Genomic DNA, 14,691 nt, shown 5'->3' with positions numbered 1-14,691 from the left:
AGAACTGTACCAACCCTTGATTCATCAGATTTTGCACATAGCTCTTCAAGCCATCACAACAATCAGGATCAGATTCACACACCCCACAATTGTCATGAATACCATTCAGAAACCCATTCTCTTCAAGCTTTCTCACAATGGCGGGCATAAGAGTTTTCACATCAATGACCCTTCAGACATAATCTGCAGTATCTTCATCAATCTTTGTGCTGAATGCTGGCCCATTATGATTTGGCAGAGGATCTGTCTTTGCATTAGGTTTGTCTTCTGAAAAGGACAAAACCTTCTAGTTAATAAGCTCTTGAATCTTAGTTTTGATAGGCCAACAATATTCAATTTCATACCTTATATGCCCAGCGTGGAAGGCGCATGAGGCATTAGGGTTGTATCTAGAATGATATTGTCGAATACAAGGTGGAATTTCCTTTGGCACAATGGCCCCTACATGTATCAGATATGGAACCAATTCAGAATATGGTATCGGGATCTTATCAATATGAAGATGTTTACCATAGTTATTTCAGTAGTTCTTGCCCTGACCTTGACCCCTATTATCACGAGTATTTTGTTGAGTTTGAAAAGGTTGAGCTGGTGCAGGTTGTTGATTACGGTTTTGCATTTGATACTGGAAAAGTGGTTGTTGATACTGGGCAACAACAACATATGGATAAGGATAATACGACACAAGATCCTTAGGAACCTGATATTGAGGGTGGACATTTTCCATCATAACACATGTCTCCCCTTCCTGCTTCTTTGTAAAGCTACTTTGTGGTTTCTTATTTATAGCTGGCTGAGCAATAGTGCCTGCAATCTTTTCAGATTTAACCTCATTCTCAATTCTTTCATCGATGGTCATAATATCTAGAAAATTGGAGGAGGAGCTACCAATCATATTCTCAAAATACAACCCTTGTAGGGTACCCATAAAGATGTAAATCAATTCGTTGTCAGATAGAGTTGGCCTGACACGAGAAGCCATTTCACGCCACATCTGAGCGTACTCTTTAAACGTTTCACTGGACTTCAAAGGTTGATTATGAAACTACAACCTAGTCGGTGCCCTATCCAGATTATACTTATATTGCTTCAAGAATGCTTCAGATAAGTCTCTTCACGACCTGATTTTGGTACGCTCCAAGCTTATGTATCATACAAAGAAGCCCCAGAAAGACTATCTTAGAAGCAACGAATTAAGAAATCTTTATTATCAATATACGATGCCATCTTCCTGCAATACATTGTAGCATGACTCTAAGCACATCTTAATCCCATATATTTTGGTAAATCTAGTACCTTGAATTTTTGAGGAAGCACCACATTCGGAACCAAACATAAGTCTCTAGCGTCCATATCGAAAGTCGAGAAACCCTATATAGATCTAATTCTGTCGTCTAATAGTTGATAGTCCGCTGGCCTATTCGGACTAGCATTTGGAACAACGACCTGACTGGCTGGTCGAGAAGCATCTTGAGCATATGCCTGAGCAGGCACAGATTAAGGAGCAAACAACATATGAGGAGGATAACAAAACCATGAGGCACAATCTGAGGAGCAACATTCACCACCTAAGGGAACTGCCCTCCAATTTGAGAATTAGGAGCCTAAGGTGCCCCAGACTACACAAACTGAAGTGCAGGGTTGACAGGTCCATAAGGCAGCATGGGAATAGAAGTTGCCCCGTGATAGGAAAACTAAGCAGCATGGTATTGATTCGGGTTCACAGGCTAAGCGTCCTGGGAAGGAATCTGGAAGTGGAGGCGCAAGCCTCGGTATTCAGCGTCATCGTCAAAAGGTTCAGTATGAACCTAACCTTGGATGTTCTCAGGGTTGGAAACATTAACCGTCTGAGGAGATTGAACCATGGGCATATCCCAAGGGAAAGTAGAATTCCTAGCAGCAGAAGGGACAACGAGAGCTTGGTGAGGGATGAAAGCACATTCGTTAGCAAATTGGGAAGCAAAATTCAGGGGCATCCCCCATGGATAGGCAGTAGCAAGTCTGTTGGAAGCATATGGAATGATAGGTTGATTCACAACAATTGGTACCACAGTCTCAACATGAGTCTCAACGGTGGCAACATCATCAGCAACAGAAGTAGTCACCACAACAACATTGGTGACGATAGCAGTAGCAGGATTGGAAGATGTAGCATCCCTCTGAGTCTGGAGATATTCCATAATGGTCTCCATGTTTCCCTGAAAAAGAGCTAGTTTGGCATGGAATTGGGCCAAAGTCTCCTTGACAACAGCATTGTCGGATTCGTAATCATCCATGAGTCTAGTCTTGTTAGCTTTGGTAAAATATATGTGACGAGTCGTCGTAGTTATTGCAGAAAGGTGAGAAGGTAGGCATTTTTTTCTGAAGTCCAAAGAAAGTGAATGCGTGGATGCATGAAAGCATGCAAAAAGAGTTTTGCCATATGCATATTTTTATTTTTATCATTTATTTTTATAAAGAAATTTTTCTAGGGAATCCTTAAGTTTTTCTTATTAAAACAAGGAATCATAAAGTAATAAGCCAGCGACAATATATGAAGTCAATAGCAAAGAAACTCTTTTATTCAATATCGGAAATGGAGTACAAGTACAAATAAAGAATCTTCCCGACAAACTACAATAACCTCAACTTTAACCCTATCAAACACCACCCTACAAATAGAGATGAAATGGAATACAACCCAAGGAACATTATGCGGAAACACTACAACAAAGGCTTCCTCAACAATTATGGCAGGTCTTCCATGGCATGTTCAGCAAACTGGGTCAGGCGTGCATGTCTTTCCCTCCAATACTTTGCATCCTTAAGAAAGTTGTGCAATAAGGTGTGATCTGGTCCATCCAAAAGATCTCTCAGCGGGGTGTCCATCCTTGATCATTGTCCTTGCATATTTCCATGAGACCATGGGTAGTTCATCCTTCTTGGCTTCCTTTGCGGGCAGAACCATGCCCACACTTACTACCTCAAAGGCTTTAAAGGGCGTTTCGTGAATTTCTCCAACAACTTCAACGTAGCGGAATGACACTGGTTGACTCGCCATTATATCTTCCTCATCTTCTACCACTATTAATTTGTTGTTGATAAAAAATTTGAGCCTTTGATGGAGAGTCGATGTGACTACTCCTGCCGAATGTATCCAGGGTCGCCCTAGAAGACAATTGTAGGTTGGGTAGATATCCATGAAATAGAAAGTGATAAAAATGTATGGGGTCCAATTTTAATCTGAAGGTCCATTTCTCCAATAATTGTCCTTCTTAAGTCATTGAAAGCTCTCACTATTAACTCACTAGGCTTCATCACCAGTCCTTCAATGGTTAACTTTGACAATGAACAATTCGGTAGAACATTCAAGGATGAACATGTATCCACCAACACCCTTGACAAGATTATGTCTATATATTAAATGGAAATGTTTAGAGCTTTGTTGTGATTCCTTCCTTCTGGCAGGAGGTCATCATCATTAAATCCCAAACTAATACAAGAAGCAATATTGTTTACCACTCCTTGAAATTAACATACCGAAATCTCTTGTGTAACATTGGGAGTTCTCAAAAACTTCACTAAGGCATCCCTATGTGCTTCTGAGCACATCAACAAGGACATCATAAATAGGTTTGAAGGTGTTTGGTTGAGTTATTCAACCACCTTGTAATCACTTTCGCTAATGATGCTTAGGCATTCTTCCACTACGCTAATCGGAGTTGCTTTTGGAGTAGAATGATGCCCTCGTTGATTGTCTTCAATCTTTTTAGCATTGTCTTGGCTTGATGTTCCACCATTGTCAATAGTGGGAGGAACTAGAACAAATATTCTTCCGGTTATAGTCACTCCCCTTATTCCAGTTACGTTGACAACTGGGTCTTTGGATGCCAAAGATTCGTCATCCACTTTCTGCCCATGGATTAAGACCGCAAAGTCGTAAATCTAGGTGTAACGGTAAATTCGTGACCATTAAGCTATGGATAAACTTGACGTCAGTAAAACCAGAGTCGCCACCACGCTTTTATTGTTTCAAAAGGAAAAGGGAAAAGTATTAACAAAACCCAAAGATAAGAAGTTTTTAAATCAAAACTAATAAAATGTCAGAGATTACAGGTAAGGGGATTGGTTACACAGAGGGAAGATGTTAGCACCCAAAGTGTCCTACATACTCCTAGGGAGCCATTTTTTGTATGCATATGTTTTTGGGTATAAAGATGTTTGATAAAATATAGAGGGTAGCGATGAGAAAAGAATTCATTGATTATATTTTTGTGTTTGACAAGACCTTCGGTCTTATCCCTACGTACCAACATAAAAATGAGGGATCAAAACCCCGTAATTCGTGGTAAAAATTTCAAAGAAGTTGGTGAATTGATTTTATCAAAAGTTTAAGTAAAAGGGCACAAAAGGCCAAAGATTTGATGGGGGTTGTTAGTTATTTTTGTCTTTTTGAAATTTAAGTCAATATGGTTAAGTTTATTTATAAGTTTGATTTTAAGAAAATGTTTGAGAATTCAATGGCATAAGGCCATAGTTTTTAATCATTAAAACATGTCTAAGATTGAAATCACAAGAAAAGAAAGTTTTTAAAAAAAGGGAGAGGTTTTGAAATTAAAGAAGTGGGAGGAGATGAAGAGACTACCCTAAGCAAAAATTAAAACTTAAGAGTTGAAAGATCTGACCAATGTGATGCAATCCAATAGACAAGAATGTCATATAGAAACCCATTTTCCTTTGGACTTTGACAATCAACAAGAAATAAGAAATGATCAATATCCAAGCATCATATGAAGACCAATGCATTAAATAAAGATAACCATAATATCCAAGCAAGCATTCCAATAGCTAGCAGTCTTCAAATACATCAGATGAAATATTCCTTTGACAAATTTGCAGAAACAATCATCAGATATAAAAAAATAATAATATTATGACAATTAAGCGCAGAGGCAGAGTAACAGATGAATCAAGGCTCTCATGGTCTTGCATCAGATGAAAGGCATAGTCAAGGATATCTCAGTCTCAGATAATGGCATTGGCCAAGTCCTTTAGCATAAGGAATGTTGCCTACCTTTAAGTCCAGAAGTTCAGATCAAGTCCAACAGTCCACCAAGATGTTTTTTAGGATTTTTGTTGTTATTAGGTGTTTTAAGGTCCTAAGAGCATAGACATAAAACAAAGACAAACAAACAATATATACAATCACAATGCATGGCTCAAATGAGCAAAGTGAAAAGGAATTGAAACATAAACAAGTTGCATGAAATGTAAATGGAAATGAATGATAAAGGTACTTCAAATTTAAAGTGCATAAAGTAAATGACTTGAAACTAAAGCAACATTATTAAGAATGAGTAAGTGGTTAGTCAAACGTTAGTGATGAGTTTTAATTGATTAAGTCATTCTTTGGAGAACACTCAACCATTCATTCACAAGTATGAATCCATAAACCAAGACATCATCCATGAGAAGGGCTCCAACTTGGGTAAATCAACAAGTATGCCACTAGCTCCCATGAATGGAAAAAAGGCCAAGTTTCCACACAATGCCATGAAGAATTTGAGACGTACAATCTCACTTACTAGAATGCTATGCCTTGAAGGACAAATTTAGCTATATGTTAAGCAATCATAATTGGACTTATGTAGAAGTCACAACTATCTAAGGTCGGGCAGTAAAAATATAGGTGTTTAATGCATGTTAGAGATTTGGTACAAAGAACCAAACTCCTAAAACATACCATACACTAAAAAGAGGGGGAAGACATATCTCAGTCAGACTTGTGTTGCTTCATCTGACACAAGGTCATTGATGAACCAACTAGCATTTAGACATTAGAGAAATCATGGGTCAAATGAAGGATTGGGAAAAAATAGAGATGAAGATGAAGAGGTAAGGGGAAACAGAAACACAAATTGATCATGAGAGGGATTTCGTCTAATCAATACCATCCATTCATTTTGGGAGATGAAATGTACATTTCATCAATCCCCTAAATCCAATGGTACTGATCAAACAAAAGTCGAATCAACCATGACCGAGACCCAAACAGAAAGTCAAACATCATAAGACCATAAAAATGGCTCAACATAACTTTTAAACATTTAATCAATTAAAAATCAAATTTAAAGGGAATTAAAATGAAATTTAATATGGACAAAACCTCAAATCCCTTCAAAACACCTAATAAATGGCCAAGGGGTTTATCCTAGGTCAAACAAGGTCCAAGGACCTTAGACAAAAAATTTCATGATTTTATGAAAGTCAGAAGTATTTTAAAACAATTAAAAATATATACAAAATCATTTAATTCATGAAAATATAAAATTAATCCAAAAAATAATTTTAATTCAAAATATGGAAAAGGAAAATATTTAAAGATTTTTGGTGAAAGTCCCATATTTTCTGGATTAAAAATAAAATTATTATGAATTAAACAAAATAAGCTAATAAAAATATAAAATCAGAAATTAAAAAAAAACAACGGCCATCAGATCTCCCTCATTAATTGAGGTGGCAGATCTGATCGCCAACGTGTGCTATCCATCAAACGCCTCAGTCAACGCACACGTAGGGATGGCATTTAAAAGCAAGGGATGAGATTAGAACACAGAGAGATGATCTGATGAATATGATCTTTCCACCACACCACCGGAGCTAGGGCTCCGGTCATCTTCTCTGGTGGACATCATCGGACTGGTCCACCCTCAACCAATCAAAATATGAAAAGTAAGGACATCATTTTAAAGGAAAACTGCTCAGGAGCACGAATCTATCCTCCATTTTGTCCAATTCCAAACTAGGCATATCTTGATAGGACCAAGCAAACACATCATAATATTCACGAAGAAGATCAATCAACCCCTTCTTAGCTTTTGGACACAGTTGAGACCCGATCTTGACTTCCTTCACATCATCATCGGAACCTAAGTTGACTAATTCAATCTGCTCTTCAAACGGCTGAATGGCTTTTTCCTCGTGCTCAAGCAACGGGATAACTCATCTGATACGTCTTCATCATCATTCTCTTCCTCAGCTTCAAACACGGGGAAATCAAAGTTTGGAGAGGGAGTAGGATCATTACATTCAATGTGTTTGAGAACCAACCTGCATAATGATTTGATATTTTGATTTTAGAGAAGTGGAGTGCAAACAAATATTATGCAGATGGAAAGATTTTTATTTATTTATGTTCTTTGTGATTACCATTTTCAGAAAAAGAAAAAAGTAAAAATAAAACACCATAGATGTGGATGAATAAAATCGTATTTCATTGATGATAATAAGGAAAATGCCTAACAATGTTCACTTCTCCCTTAGGCATAGAAGAAGGATTTTTCTTAAACTAAATGAAAACAAATTACTTAGAACGGTGTGCAACAAAAGGAACATCAAGAGCAACCCAATTGTTGCAAGTCTGGCCATGTGTCACAAAGTTGGCGTAAGCTTCGTCTTCATCACTGTCTTCAAGAATGGCACCTGAGTGTTGATCATCCTCATGAATGAACCCTCCACTGCGGAAAACTGGTTGCATAATCTTGACATTGACGTTGAATGGCCCTTGCTGAAATCCTAGTCCTACTCTTTTCTTATTCTCAACGAATTCCAGAACGCGACCCCACTTATCAATAATGCCAACTTAAATAGCCTCTTGCGCATCTTTTAAAGAAGACATGGATGCCCCAGCTTTCTTTAATTCATCAGCAATTGACAAAGCTTGGAACGACATTTCAACTTCCCCCTCAGCATCAACATAAGTAAACGATAACAAATGGCTCACCAAAAATGCCTTCTCTCCACCAACAACGACAAACTTGCTGTTCTTCATAAATTTCAACTTTTGGTGTAGAGTATACGTCACAGCTCTAGCTTCATGAATCCATGGCCTTCCCAACAAGCAGCTATAGGATGGGTGAATATCCATCACTTGAAAAGTAATTTGGAAATCACTCGGACCTATCTTAATTAACAGTTCCACTTCTCCAATGACAGTTTTACGAGAACCGTCAAACGCTTTAACAACTACACCACTATACCTCATCGGGGTGCCCTGATAGGAGAGTCTTGATAGAGTTTACTTCGACAACACATTCAGCGATGATCCAGTATCAACTAAAACATTGGATAGAGGGCCCTCCTTGCAATTCATCAAAATATGGCATTATTGTTGTTGTTGCTAACCGTATAACTAACGGTGATACCGATCTATTGACATTATTGTTGTTGCTACTATCATACTGAATAACTACCCGCTCAGGGGTCTTGAACACTGGCACTATCACATTCACATCATTACCCATGTACCTTGACTGCTGAACCTGGATAACACTCTTATCCATCAATCTCTGAATATCTCTTTTGACAATTACACAACCACGAGGATTCACACTACAAATGACACAACCATCATGGTCATGTTCACAATGGCTCACCCTGCACAAATCCTTGTGGATCTCCACCAAAGACCTACGGATATGGCGTAGATCGAATACCCTGAAATTCCCTGTACATCCGTCTACCATGTTCACTAAGGCGTTACCACGAGGTGGTAACGGGGTTGCTTTCACATTCGGAGCTCTGCCCTCAAAGGACACCATACCACTCTTGACAAGATTTTGAACTGCATATTTCAGCAGATAACAGTTATGAATATCATGACCAGGAGTTCCCTGGTGAAAAGCACAATGAAGGTTAGGTTAGAACCACCATGGCAGAGGCTCAGGAATTTGAGGAGGGTTCCTTGGATGGATAAGATTCTTAACGACCAAAGACGGGTACAACTCTGCATATGACATAGGAATAGGGTCAAAAGAGACCTTCTTCCTCTCAAAGTTTTACTGATGAATATTGTTGTTGTAGTTGGTTCGTTGTTGCGGTTGTTGTGGAATTGGAACTGATTGATTGGTTAAATTGTTGGAAAAGACTAGGATCACTGATGATACTTGATGCTGATGTTTGATGTGACTAAGAATTGTTCCTCACATGAGGCCTCCTCTGCCTCCCTGCTGATACTGCATTAGTTTCTCCTTCCTTCTTCTTGGAGAAGCTACCACCATACTTCTTGCTTGTTGACGCTTCGTCTTTGGATAAATTCCTTTCTTGGACTCCTTCCTCTAATCTTATCCCCATGTTTACCATCTCAATAAATCATTTGGGGAACTAGCGATCATACGTTCATAATAAAATGAACTAAGCGTCTTCAAAAAAAATCTTGGTCATCTCCTTTTCTTCCAAAGGTGGACTAATCTGAGCAGCTAACTCCCTCCATCTCTGGGCACATTCTTTAAACGTCTTCTTGTCATTATGGGACATTGACCTCAACTGATCTCTATCTGGCGCCATATCAACATTGTACTTATACTGCTTAATGAAGGCTTCACCCAAGTCATTGAAAGTACGAATGCTAGCATTTTCTAGGCCCATGTACCATCTAAGGGAAGCTCCCGTCAGACTATCCTGGAAGTAGTGAATAAGCACCTGATCATTGTAAGACCCCAATTTTGGCCCTAAGATCCCTCATGCCATCTCATCATATTCATTAGCATTGGGATCACACCTTGGCATCCTCCTTACCCCTCATTCATTGGGTTAGCATTGGGAGAGATCACCAAGCACCATTTAATTGTATCATGCTTTGTATTTTATCATTTTTACTAACCAAAAAACCAAAAATATGTCATTGTATTGTCTAACTCTTTTGTAGGTAGTGCACATGTTCACCTTTGATTCATCAAACTCACATCTAGGGTTTAAGACCCTAATTGCAAGGAGCTCAACCAAGATTTGATCTACTATGGCGCTAAGCATCATATATGAATCCCCATGAGCTTCACATGTTATTTTGATCAATAAATCATCAAGAGTTTGGAATTGGTTTGCCTTGGAAACCCTAATTCATATGGGTATCTTGTGTAACTTCTTCAACAATCTTCTTCACCAATTGATCAAATATTTCAAGGGATGCTTCAATTCCATCATATTATGCATATATTATCTCCCATTAGTCCCAAAAGTCAAGAGAATTGCAAGTTAGCAAGTTGGTTGATGGTGGTTGACCAAAGAAATTCATCTGATCAAAATTGGGGTTCCCTAGACCCTATCTCCTACAATTTTTGTCATATGAAAATGATTCCAAGAGAAAGGTTACTCTAAATGACATTACAAACAACTTTCATGTTGAAGTATAGAGCTAGTTTTGCATGTAAAGTCATTGTTTATGGTGAAAGATTCTAGGTCATTTGTCTAAACCCTAATTTGGAGGTCAACTTCCCAAGGCCATAACTTGCTCAATTTTTATGAGATGAAATATTTCCAAATTTCAAAATCAATTTAAAGATGTATACTTCAACTTGGATGTTTGGAGGAATAACAAATTCAACTTTTATGTGCATGTGATATGAGGATACATTATATTTTGGACCAATGTCATTGAACAAGTGATTTTCCTCAACTTCAAAAATGCATAACTCCTACATATTAAATCTAAATGAGATCAAATTTTAGACCATTTTGAAGGAATTTGAGATATCTACAACTTTGATGAAGGAACGTTTCCATTTGAAGCTCACATAAAAAGTTGGCCAAGGTGGAATAAGTGAACATGTGGCTTGACATTTAGAATTTTTTTTGACATGTTTGATTTTCCCAACTTCCACGTCAAAATTCATCATGATGCAAGCTTTAAATTAAAAAGTGTTCAACATGAAAGTTGTTCCTCTTGATCCAAACATTCTAAAAAGTCCTATTTAATCTATTTTGGACAAGATTTGAATGGGTTGCGTATGGTTTGAACATGAGTGATCATTTGGCACAATTTGAACTTGAACATTCCATACACCAATGCATAACATTCCAACATGATCTCAGCAATTTTTGTACTCAATTATGGATCAGAAGAAGTGATTACATAGGCCTGTTACATGCCCATGCACCCATTCAATATACATTGCTATTTTTGGATTTCATTTCAAGTGTGAAAATATCAATTGGTTTTGCTATAAATAGAGCCCTCTATGCTCAGAAATAAGGACCCTGTGCGCCAACTTTATTTCCAACCCTCCAAACCCTCTTATTTCAAAGGATAATCTTGATAATTTCCATTGGAAATTGAGTTTGAATCTCATTGTTTTGAGATTCAAATCTCCAAAGATCCTGAGCCTTTTGTCCATTCAATTCTACTCTATCAAGTGTCCTGAGCAAGATCAAGAGCAAGCAAGAGCAAGATCAATTGAGCACAAACCTGCATTGAAGGTATTTTCCAGAATTTTTCATCTCTTCGATTCTCACTCAATTCTCCATAATTCTCTTGGATCTTTGGTTGTCTGGAGTCCTACCAATGTAGGCAACAAGATTGAGTTGCTTTGAGGTCAAATCGAAGCAACTCAGATTGTGCACCTCAAATTTCAACACCTTGTATCTTTCAATATACTTGGAGTTAGGATAAATTGAGGCCATATTCGAGCTCCTGAGCATTTTTACTTTAAATTCATGTCCTTATTTTTAATTTTGGTGATGGTTGTGAGTGAACCAGTTCGGTGAAGCTCGCCGGAGAAGGAAACCGGAGTTTTGGCTCCGGTGATGCGTTGGCGCTCATCAGAACCACATGATCCATTTGAAATGTTCTAATCTCGCGCGTTGAAACTGATTACCACTTGTGTTGCGCACTGACTCATGACCATGGTGGAATGCGCGCTAGCAACCACTTGATCAGCCACCTCAATTAATGAGGGAGATCAAGTGGTCCACGTTTTTTTTCTTATTTTCTGATTTTCATTTTGTTTGGTTTATTTTCTGTAATTCATATTAATTTTAATATTGATCCAAAAAATATGAGAGTTTCACCAAAAAAATTTAAATAAATTCCTCTTTCATTTTCTGAATTAAAATTATTTTTTGGATCATTATTAATATTTTTCATGATTTAATTGATTTTGTGAATATTTTTAATTGTTTAAAAATACTTTTAAGTTTCCAAAAATTATGAAACTTTTTCTCCAAGGTCCTTTGACCTTGTTTGACCTATGATAAATCTCATGGGCATTTCTTTGGTGTTTTGATGAGGTTTTAGGATTTTGACAAACCATAATTTAATTTAATGTATTATTTAATTGATTTTAATTGTTTAAATGCAAAATAAGTTGTGTTGAGCTTCTAATATTGACTTGCTGAATTGGACTTGTGTTGTTGGGCCTTGGTCAAGGTTGATTTGACTTTGTTGAGTTAAAATCATTGGATTTAGGGGATTGATGAAATATACATTTCATCTCCCAAAATGAATGAATGATTTTAATTTGATAAAAGTCTTCCTTTGACCAATTTGTGTTGATTCCATTCCCCCTCCCTCTTCATCTCAATCCCCTTCTCTATTCATTCATGCCATGGACCTATGATATCTCTATATCCTAAGTCTAGTTGATTGTAAAATCAACATAAGTATGGATGAGATTAGGTCCACCTCTTCTGCATATTCTTTTTGTGTGTGGTATGTTTTAGGAGCATAGTCCATTATACTATGTCTCTAACATGCATTAACACCAAAATTTCTATTGCCCGGTCTCAAACATGCAACTAACTCCCCTCTTTCATGGTATTGTGTGAAAACTTGGCCTTTTTTCCTTCCTTTGGAAGATGTCTTGGTTCAAGGATCTATGCTTGTGAATAGTGGGTAGAGTGTTCTCCACAAAATGACTTAAAGAAAATAAAAGTAAAAGCAATACTAACTTCTAATCAACTAGCAACTAACATTTAATTTCAAATCATTTACTTTTATTTACTTTAATTTTTTAAGTCTTATTTCATTTGTCATTATTCATACTATTCAACCTGTTTACTTTAATGCCATTTTCACTTTGCTCATTTGAGCCTCATTTTGTGATTATATTGTGTTTGTATATACTTGTTTGATTTTTTTTTGGTATTTTTAACTTAATGTACATAATAACAACAAAAACCCTAAAAGACATTTGCGTGGACTGTTGGATTTGATTTGAGACATTGGACTTAGAATTAAGGAACACTCCCTATGCAAAAGGACTTGGCCAATGCCAACTTTCATGAAACCAAGTACTTGTGAATTTAAACTTCATCTGAAGCAAGTATTGTGATCTCATCTGAGTTCATCTGCTACATGGTCTTATTGAAGCTGTTACTTTGAACCTGTGTCTATTGCCTATCTTTGAATTCATCTAATACGTGGAAGATTACGAAGAAGATTATGGAGTTGCTAAGCTTGGATGTGGCTATCTTTATTTGATGCCTTGCTCTTCATCTTGTTGTTTGTGTATTGATATTGCTTGATTCTAAAGTCCAAGGGAAATTTGGGTTTCAATATGATATTCTTTTCTATTGGATTGCATCAATTGGTCAGATCTTTTCAATCCTTAACTTTTAAATTTTTGCTTAGGATTAGTCTCTTCATCTACTCCCACTTCTTAAATTTCAAATCTCTCCCTCTTTTCAAAAACCTTCTTTGCTTGTGATTTCAAACTTGGACTCTTTATTGCAAATTAGAAACTTTGGCTTTATGCCCTTGAATTTTTAAACTCTTTTCTTAATCAAATTTGTAAATGAACTTAACTATACTTGACTTAAAATTTCAAAAGACAAAAAGAACTAACACTCATTCAAAACTTTTTAGGCCTTTTGTGCCTTTGTTAAACTTAAACTTTTGTTAAAAGCAACTCATTCACTTTGAAATTGTTACCCTGAACTACGAGGTTTTGATCCCATATTTTATGTTGGTACGTAGGCACAAGTCTGAAGGTCTTGTCAAACACAAAAATATAATTAATGAATTCTTTTCTCATCTCCCCACTCTATTTATTGCAAACATCATTTTGTACAAAAATACATATGCACACAAAAAAGGGCTCCCTAGGAGTACCTAGGACACTTTGGGTACTAACACCTTCCCTCTGTGTAACCAACCCCCTTACCTGTAATCTTTGGCACTTTATTAGTTTTGATTTGAAAACTTCTTATCTTTGGATTTTGTTCGTACTTTTCCCTTTTCCCTTGGAAACAATAAAAGCGTGGTGGCGACTCTGGTTTTATTGACGTTAAGTTTATTCATAGCTCAATGGTCATGAATTGACCACTACAGAAATTAAGTGGTGACTTTGTTGGGGAGTAGTCTCCAGTGGGTTTAGCCTACTTTTGTGTGTGTATATAGTTGTATATTTGATGTATGTATATTTGTTTGTGTGATATAATCTGCTTGTTATGCTTGGTGATCTCTGAGTGGTGAGATAAGTTCTAACCCGAACTTGAGTGCAATTAAGATAGGAGGATGGTATAGTCATGTTCGACTTGTGTGGAGTAGTCCTTAACAAGTTGGCTTGAAACCCATCTACTCAATGGACACCCTTTTGGAGTTATGAATGTCAGACAAGTTATTTGTGGTTAGGCATTACTTTCTTTGTGGGTTCCGAGAAGCTGAGGACCGTAGAATATTTAACCCCTCTTGGACTATTTAGGACATAGTGCGGAGACTGTTCTAGTGTAGACTTGATAACAGTTGTTACACAATACTACACTCATACGAGTTTCTCTTGAGAATATTATGGGTTGATGAGTCAGTCATCCTAACCTGTAATATCCGATAGATGGAATTAAGATTCTGGGAACTTTTTAGAACATGATCTACAGGTTTTTATCCTTAGTACACTCCTTTGGGATGGCTCTTACCCAGACTCCATGCTCGTGACTCAC

This window comes from Lathyrus oleraceus, chromosome 2 (assembly GCF_024323335.1).
Source record: "Lathyrus oleraceus cultivar Zhongwan6 chromosome 2, CAAS_Psat_ZW6_1.0, whole genome shotgun sequence".
Lineage (NCBI taxonomy): Eukaryota > Viridiplantae > Streptophyta > Magnoliopsida > Fabales > Fabaceae > Lathyrus > Lathyrus oleraceus.
Note: the sequence above shows the minus strand (reverse complement) of the source record.